At 37.1% G+C, this 9,404-nt stretch overlaps 1 long non-coding RNA gene across 1 annotated transcript in view; it reads left to right on the top strand.

Moving 5' to 3' along the window:
- Positions 1 to 5,414: 5,414 nt before the first annotated feature.
- LOC137637565 (uncharacterized) overlaps positions 5,415 to 9,404 on the top strand; it is a 39,975-nt gene continuing 35,985 nt past the window's right edge. The window contains exon 1 of the long non-coding RNA XR_011043708.1: positions 5,415 to 5,457. This is a non-coding gene — a long non-coding RNA (uncharacterized lncRNA). The remainder of the gene's footprint in view (positions 5,458 to 9,404) is intronic.

Raw genomic sequence — 9,404 nt, 5'->3', positions numbered from 1 at the left:
AATTCATAAGAAAGACCTATGTAGGTTGATACTTGATGTGATGGGATTTATTCACATTCTAAAGTACTGATCAAGATTTCTATTCCTCATTACTTTGATAGTAGAATAATTTCACCAATTTTCCCTTTTTCATTAAGTTGATTAAATCTGTATTCCTATTCTGGTAGTTGGATCGATTGAACTTCAAAAGTTCAAACTTGCAGCAAATGTTTCTTTATGTTGAACAGGCTGACTTAAGTTTTTTTATAGTTTATATATGAAATATCTGTTTTGATATCGTTACTGTTTTTTTTTTCAATATTTTAATTATTCATTATTTCTCATACCTTTTATTTCCTTATTTCCTCTCCTCACTGGGCTATTTTTACATGTTGGAGCCCTTGGGCTTATAGCATATTGCTTTTCCATCTAGGGTTGTAGCTTAGCTAGTAATAATAATAATAATAATAATAATAATATTACGGTGGTTAATGGACAGTGGGTATTGATTCTTTAACATAGATTACGATTCCCATTTTGCATTAAATCAATATTGTTTATTGTAATCTAATCCTGAGTAGAGTCATAGCCTCTGTACAATTAAATGGACTTCCACTGTCTTGGATTAAAGTTCTCTTGCTTTGGGGTACACTCGGGCATGCTATTTTATCGTACTTCTCTTCTTATTTTTTTTTTTTTTATATATATAGTTTATGTATGAAAGCTCTTTTTTAATGTTGTTACTATTTCCATTCTTTATAACTTCTGTAGTTTTTTATTTTCTTGTTTCCCTTCCTCACTTGATATATATAATCATTGCTTGGTTTATGATGGCGTTTCCCAGTACCCAATAGAAAACGTTACTAAGCTGTTAAGTCACTAATCTGATAAGTTTGCAATATGCTGTACACATGAACACATTAATGGTTGAAGTATTTCTGTTTGGTAATTTATATGCATATATATATATATATATATATATATATATATATATATATATATATATATATATATATATATATATATATATATATATATTTATATATATATGTATATACTGTATATATACACATACATATATACATACTTATATATATATATATATATATATATATATATATATATATATATATATATATATATATATATATATATATATATATATATATATATATATATATATATATATATATACAAAATAAAAAACCATAGAACCTTTGAAATTGCAATTATCGTACTGAAACAACTGACGTTCTGAGCTTTGAAGAAACATCTCTCATGTTATCGAAGTCTTGAGTAACAGAACGTAAAATACAAAATTCAAATATTTCGTAGATCATTTGGTTCATCTCTGAAATAACTTTTTGAAAATTGTCAATTGCACAGTATTCTGTGGCCCACAATCGTGGCACCATCGCAGAACACTTTTAGAGTTATATATATATATATATATATATATATATATATATATATATATATATATATATATATATATATATATATATATGGAGGTAGGTAGTAGGTTTGCCAGGGCACCAGCCACCCGTTGAGATACTACCACTAGAGAGTTATGGGGGTCTTTTGACTGTCCAGACAGTACTACATTGAAACCTTCTCTCTGGTTACGGTCTATTTTCCCTTTGCTTACACACACGCACCGAATAGTCTGGCCTATTCTTTACAGATTCTCCTCTGTCCTCATACACCTGACAACACTGAGATTACCAAACAATTCTTCACCCAAGGGGTTAACTACTGCACTGTAACTGTTCAGTGGCCACTTTCCTCTTGGTAAGGGTAGAAGAGACTCTTCAGCTATGGTCAGCAGCTCTTCTAGGTGAAGGACACTCCAAAATCAAACCACTGTTCTCTATTCTAAGGTAGTGCCATAGCCTCTGTACCATGGTCTTCCACTGTCTTGTGTTAGAGTTCTCTTGCTTGAGGGTACACTTGGGCACACTGTGCTATCTAATTTCTCTTCCTCTTGTTTCGTTAAAGATTTTTATAGTTTATACAGGAATTCTTTATTTCAATGTTGTTACTGTTCTTAAAATACCTTATTTTTCCTTGTTTCCTTTCTTACTGGGCTATTTTCCCTGTTGGAGCCCCTGAGCTTATAGCATCCTGCTTTTCCAACCAGGGTTGTAGTTTAGCAAATAACAATATTAGTAGTAATAATAATAATACAGTAATAATAATAATGATAATAATAATAATAATAATAATAATAATAATAATAAAGATAACATTCTCTTACTATTTGCTGAATCAGAAAAATGCTTTCTACATCTAAAGACTTGGTGTGATTGCTTACCTGCAAATTGTTGTTCTCCAATGATTTATTGTAGTTAAAAATGGTAATTTGTGAAATGTAATTTAAATATGTTACTTCACCTTAATTTTTCCCCAATCTCCATGAAACTGATTTGGCCAAAGGGACTTTTATGTGTTCTAACCCAGTCTGGTTTATGCCAAGAAGAGAGATAAAATTTCACCTAACCTACCAAAGGGCTCTCATTACTAGGCAGGTTGTCGGCTATTAATGCCAGCTTCTATTATTCCTATACTGAAGTAGGGTCATGCATCAATTCTAATGAATCTTGTGGTTGTGGGACCATAAACTACTAGCAATGGGGTCTATAAAGAATACATTTTAAATGCCAAATGATTCATGTCATTTAGGAAAGGAAGAGTATCTAAAGTCTTGCTTTGGTTAAGCTTATGGAAGCCACAGTATTAGGATTGTTCCGTATCTCGGTCAATATTGGCTCAGTAATACAGTATGCTTTCTCTAAAGTAAGTGTCAACAAGGATTGAGTACTTGAAACTTAATTTTAATTCCCACTTCACAAAAGACTTTTGAACATCTTTTGTTATGTAAAAGAAGTCTATTATTGTTATTACTAGTCTACGTTTACCTTTCATTACCTTAGAGACATTTTTGTTAGTCACTATGCTGGCTATGGGATATGGGTTGTGCTAGTTTGGCTTTTATTTTTTTATCATAGAGACCATTTTGTATGACTAGGATATTTCCTTTGAACTAGTTATAGTCAGCTTAAAGCATGTAGTGGCTGGAAATTAGTGGTTGCTCCGTGCTCATGACTTTCAGATGTGTGATATCTATCTATGTACCAAGGTACTTCCCCCAATTTTGTGGGGTTAGCCGACATCAAACAAATGAAAAAAAGGGGACCTTTCCTCTGTATGCTCCTCCCAGCCTGACCAGAAACTCAACCGAGTTCGGCTGGTATAGAAAGGAATATTAATTAACAGCCATACTTTAGATCAGTCTCAATCATCATCAACATCATAATTTCCTCCTACACCTATCGACGCAAAGGCTTCAACCTAGAGTAACAAGAACTTTGTTTGTGGAGGAAATGCCCCCCTAACTCTCAATGAAGTCACTGGCAGCAGGGTCATGGATTAGGTTTGAGGCGATAGTCAAGATGTCTTTTCAGCTTTTACTTCTGATGCCAGGTAGATGATTATATTGGAATTAGTAGGGACCGGCAAGGGTCACTTGCCTTCATTGGATAGGCACTACGAATCACAAGGCTATCCTTTGATGAATCTAGCCAATGAATCCTCTATGGATTTAGTCAGTCTCAATAGCTTTTTTTTTTTTTTTTTTAAACCTATAGAATTCTACAGAAGTCTTTATCTCCATCATCCAAGAGTTTTGTTTTTGATATATGCAATAAATAAGATTTTTATTCATATAATTATAGTGTCACTGTTCTGCAGTGGTAGAATGCTGAGCTATTATTTGAGAATTTTTTTGTATTCCCACTTTTGGCTCGCACAATCCTCCCAGCTTTGAATGGCTATTGTACCTTGGTCTTCCACTGTCTTGGGTTAGAGTTCTCTTACTTGAGGGTACACTCAGGCATACAATTTTATCTAATTTCTCTTCCTCTTGTTTTGTTAAGGTTTATATAGTGTATATAGGAAATATTTATTTTAATGGTGTTACTCTTCTCAAAATATTTTATTTTTCCCTTTTTCCTGTCCTCACTGGGCTACTTTCCCTGTTGGAGTCCCTGGGCATATAGCATCCTGCTTTTCCAACTAGGGTTGTAGCTTAGCAAGTAATAATAATAATAATAGCACAAAGGCAAGAGAGTAAGGAGCAAAGTAAAGTAGACTACTGTACCAAATCTGCGGCCCAGTATGTGCGTTTGTCTACAGTTAATGTCGCCAACACCATTTGATGGTATAGCACTGACGATGACTTATGATATACCAATATAATTCTGTATCAGATCTTTAAAACTATTTTGGTGCCACATTAGCTAATCAAATCAATGCAGTCCTGTTAACTTTATTAGGCCGTCTGTCAATCTACACTTCATCATGTGGTTTACTTGCTTATTTACATCTAAGATACAGTTTGTATCAAGTACAAAACCTGTGGTACAGGTTCAGAAAAGCAAATACTGTACTATACAAGAACTGTATTTTTTCAACCATCTTATGCTTTGTGCATTTCTGATCAGCACAAACTATTTTTTCAAGCCCATTGTGTATAAGTTAGTACTGTGACCCTAAGAAACATTGTATTGTACAATTGAAAAGGGGAGATATGCTGTAATGAAATTGTCACTGCTGTAGCAATGATGCCTATTAATATACAAACACAAAATTTAAAAAGGTCCTCTAATAGGACATGATCCAACCTAAGCTAACCTAACCTAGTACTGTACTGTAGGTCATTGCTTACATTCTCTTCCAACTCTTCTCTTTTCTCTCTAATTTCTTCCTTTTTCCTTGTGCAACTTTTATAATAATTTCATTAGATTGTGTTTTATAAGAATATTAGTAAATGTTTATGATCAGTACAGTATTTGGAATAAGATGTTGACACTCCATTATAATATTGTCGTTGCTTCCATTAGAATATTATAGTGGAAGATACCTTATTGATTATTAATTTGTATACCCTAAATAATGGTTTAATTTGAATTTGCAAATGTATTATTCAGAAGTTCAAACTTGCCATGAATGTTTAAATGTTTACCTGGCTGACATAAGTCACCTTTCATAGTTTATATAAGACAGATCCATTTCAATGTTCTTACTGATCTTGAGACATTTTCTATTCATTATTCATTACTTTTCGTATAGGTTAATTATTTCCTTTCTTCATTGCACTATTTTGTCCTGTTGGAGCCCCTGGGCTTATAACTCCTTGCTTTTCCAACCAGGGTTATAACTTTTCTATTTATAATTGTAATAATAATGATTATAACAATAACAATATTACTAAAGATTTTAGGTCTTTTGCTCTGTGAAATGCATTATTAACTATAAGATTTGTTAGTTTTTGTTCATATATATGAGTTAAAACTTTATGTTGATTATTTTGTAATTGTTGAAATGGTTTGTATCTAAAGATGGTAGTGCTGTACTGAAAAATTATTTGATCTTTTCAGGTGTTTTAAGGCCTCGGGAGAGCATCATGGCTATAAAAATGTAAGTACCATAAATGTAATAGTTTTTGACTAGGATAAGGTCATGTAGACTACACTCTTATCATTCTATCCCCATTATTATTAGCCATTAATAGTCCACTACAGAACAAAAGCCTCAGAAATGTCCTTCCACTCAAGTCTGTTTGTGGTCTTTCTGTGCCAGTCCACACCCACAAACTTTCTTAGTTTGTCGATCATTCATCTTTTCATCATTCCCCTTCTTCTTTTGCAATCTCTAGGGGTCTATTCTGTTATTCTTAATGCTCATCTATTATCTATCTTTCTCATTATATGCCCAGCCCATGTCCATTTCTTTTTCTTACATGTTAGAATATACTTTACTTTGCTCTCGTATCCACGTTGCTCTTTTTCTTTCTCTTAGAACTATTCCCATCATTCAGCTAAAAGTTTATATCCACATTGTTTACTGGCCTTGAGTCCACAAGGTTTTCACCATAGTCCTTAGTGACATGAGATGTCTTGTAGAAGAAAACAGATAATTGCAGGGATGGAGAAATAAGATTCTGAGTCATAAAGTTTTCATATTCCATACAGCAACAGGGTATAAACAATGGTGCTCTGCAAGGCAAGCAGCTTGTGCGCGGATGTGTATGCACAGAGTGCTGACAGTGCAACTTGTGCACATGCGTTTGTAATGGACAACATTTATAGAATTAACCCTTTTACCCCCAAAGGACGTACTGGTACGTTTCACAAAAGCCATCCCTTTACCCCCATGGACGTACCGGTACGTCTTTGCAAAAAAATTCTATAAAATTTTTTTTTTTTTCATATTATTGATAATTTTTTGAGAACATTCAGGCATTTTGCAAGAGAATGAGACCAACCTGACCTCTCTAAAACAAAAAGTAAGGCTGTTAGAGCAATTTAAAAAATATTTACTGCAAAATGTGCTGGGGAAAAAATAACCCCTTGGGGGTTAAGGGTTGGAAATTTCCAAAGAGCTTGGGGGTAAAAGGGTTAAAAGATGCATTCAAAGAGTTATCTTGAACATACTAAGTAAGTTACTGTACATATAGTGAACTATTATGTATTAGTGTGCAAAGCAAATAACATACAGTGAATTTATGAAGTATGGAAGTACAAAGCAAGTTGCATAAGTGGCATGTGAGCTTTGTACACTATCTAGGTTTGTTTAAGCTTTGAGATCTGCAGGGAGTTTTAGAGGACATTGACGACTTACCATGTCAAGACTAGGGACCACAAGGGATCATATTTGGGAACTTAATTGGGACTGGGCACCGGATATAAGAATTGATGTTTCTGACGGAGCGCTCAGCTGCTTGAGAGCAAATCTCTTACTCACATTATTGCTCTTCAGTAGTGACTTTTCTGATCGTGGCCCATCTGTGTGATGCTCGGTCCTGTCGGCAGCCGTGTTTGCCCACATTCAGCTTGGACAGGGGACAGGTGGAGCATCATAGTAGCATTGCACCTGGGCATCTCTGGCAGCAGCTCAGCAGTCACAGTCATGTGTCTTTTCTTGCCAACTTTCCATGGACGACTGAGGATGAGCGGACACACATTACACAGAGAAGATGACCATATAGTACCTGAGCAGGAGAACGACCAGAATGGTTAGGCATGTTTCATAACTCGAGTAGGCCACATTCAAAGGCCCTCAAGTTGTATCCTTAAGGGGCCATTTTGAGGATCTAAGTGTTTAACAGCATTGAAAGGTGCAGTGGTTTGCGGACTGTGGCCAGAGGTAGCACCCAAACTGCCTAGTGTCCAAATGCCGACCACAACCCAACGTTCACTACACAAAAAATATACTACGGTGGAATAACCAAAAAATCTAGGTAACAGGTCAAGAGAACGGAGCACTGGGCACCACCCCTTGATTTATACTGGGCAAGGGGACCCAGCTAGAATCTTACTTCCTTTCTAAATTCCCTTTCCTTGGGCTAACTGGATTAACATGTAAGATGACCGTTGATTCATTTCTGAGAAGATAGCAGCATTTATAGATATAGCTCTATATTCTTTAGGTAAGATGGTTTTAAACTTGGGAAAAAAAATATCAGAACATTAGGTGAAAGGGAAAGAATTCTTTTATACTGACAATGGGACACAGTGTGAAAGGAAAAAAAATTGTGATAAATGACTTATTAGAAAGATTAAAATAAACAGTAGCTGAGAAAAGGGACAGCAATGGGGTACTATGAACATCGTGAACACCCTTCAGTATGTTCTCAGCTGGAGTACAGCCAATCTCAATGTGGTGGGAATGGTTGCAGCTGAGAACTGCTCGGGATAAGTACTGGTCCCATTTCCGAGATTCCCCAGAAATCACCCTCAGTAACTCACCAATGGTACGATTCACCTGATCCACTGCACTGTTACTAGAGGGTTTATACGGAGTTGTTTTCACATGTACAACATTGTACTGCTCCAACAACTCAGTAAATTCCTGGGAAATAAACTCAGGGCTGTTATCAGTCAATATCCGGACTGGAACACGAGGAATAACAGGAAAAACTCGGTCTTCAAGCGCCTGGCATATCGTACTGCTCCTCTTATTCCTTATGGGTACTGTTGTCTCCCACTTGGAATAATGCTCAACTACCATCAGACACCCAGTAAAACCAGTACTGGTTGTTGGGAGACTCACAAGATCCATAGCAACCAATTCAAAGGGAGAAGAGGTCACTATTTTCAAGGTCAGCGGGGCAACCACCTCCCTTGAGACCTTACAAGTCTGACATTCCCAACACGTCCGGCACATATCTCTGATCACATTAATCAAAGATCTGTGCCAGATGAGTCGACGGAGCATTGCAATCATTTTTCCAATCCCCCAGTGATCATTCTGGAGGTGTGTCTCGGCAACTAGGTCAATCAGGACATTGAAGGTGACTACTGGGACTACTGAGCCATCTGGATTCCGCTTCACTAGCAAACCCTGGTGTACTTCCAGGTCCGACAAACATCTCCTTTAGGGTAGTTAGGAGCGTGGAACTCGAGATGCAGGAACCCCAGAGTAGATCATCTCAATGACAGATTGAATCTGTCAGTGATCTCCTTGGATCTTGGACACCTGACTAAAAGACAGAAGAACATTTCCGGAGAACACTCCCCGATCAGGTTCAGGATCAGTTACCTTCATAACAGTGGTCTCGGTATGCAGGGAGGAGACTGAGAGTACCTTGGGAGACAACTTGAGAACAGCAGTATGGGCATACACCAACTGTTCTCGGGGTGAATCCAGTGTCAGGTAGGCTGCGTCCAGTAGATTTCTACCAAGAACAAAACAAAAGTTAATGTCTTTGGCAGCTACCACCGCATAGTTAAACAGCGGTAGCCTCCACCCGGTAGGACACTTCACCTCTAACTGGACGTAGCCTAGAATGCTGGTGCAGTAACCAGTCAACCCCTCTAACTGTTCTCCGGACAATACCTGGTACTCTATGCCAAGTTGGCTCAGTACAGACTCGCTTACAAGACAAACCTGTGCTCCTGTATCAACAAGAGCACAAAATAAGGTCTCCTGCATCATTACTATACCTACTGCCGAGTGTTGAGACATATGGGTGCAACTGGACTGACGAGGTGCCTTTTCTGTCACGTACCTGATTACAGGACAATCCTCCTACGCTTCCTGATCATCAGTATCCAAGCCCTCAGCGTCAGGCACACAAGATTTTACCTCCGCCTTATGGCCCAGAATCACGTCAGTTGGAGGGACGTAATTGCAGAGCTCAATCAGAGGGTTAAAATGCACTCCAGACAGACACTGAAGATGCACACACCGAGGCTCAGTCACGGATGGATCACGATAGACTACAGGACAAGTGGGACCCCAATGAACCCAGATTTCCAAGTTCAGTAGCTTAGATGCTACCAAGAGCAACTCCAGAGCTGGGACTGTACCGGGAGAACGCATTGCCTTGATCCTGTTCCAGCTAATCTTATCCAGTTTGAAGC

This window comes from Palaemon carinicauda, unplaced genomic scaffold (genome assembly GCF_036898095.1).
Source record: "Palaemon carinicauda isolate YSFRI2023 unplaced genomic scaffold, ASM3689809v2 scaffold85, whole genome shotgun sequence".
Lineage (NCBI taxonomy): Eukaryota > Metazoa > Arthropoda > Malacostraca > Decapoda > Palaemonidae > Palaemon > Palaemon carinicauda.
This window is presented reverse-complemented; position numbering and strand designations above follow the sequence as displayed.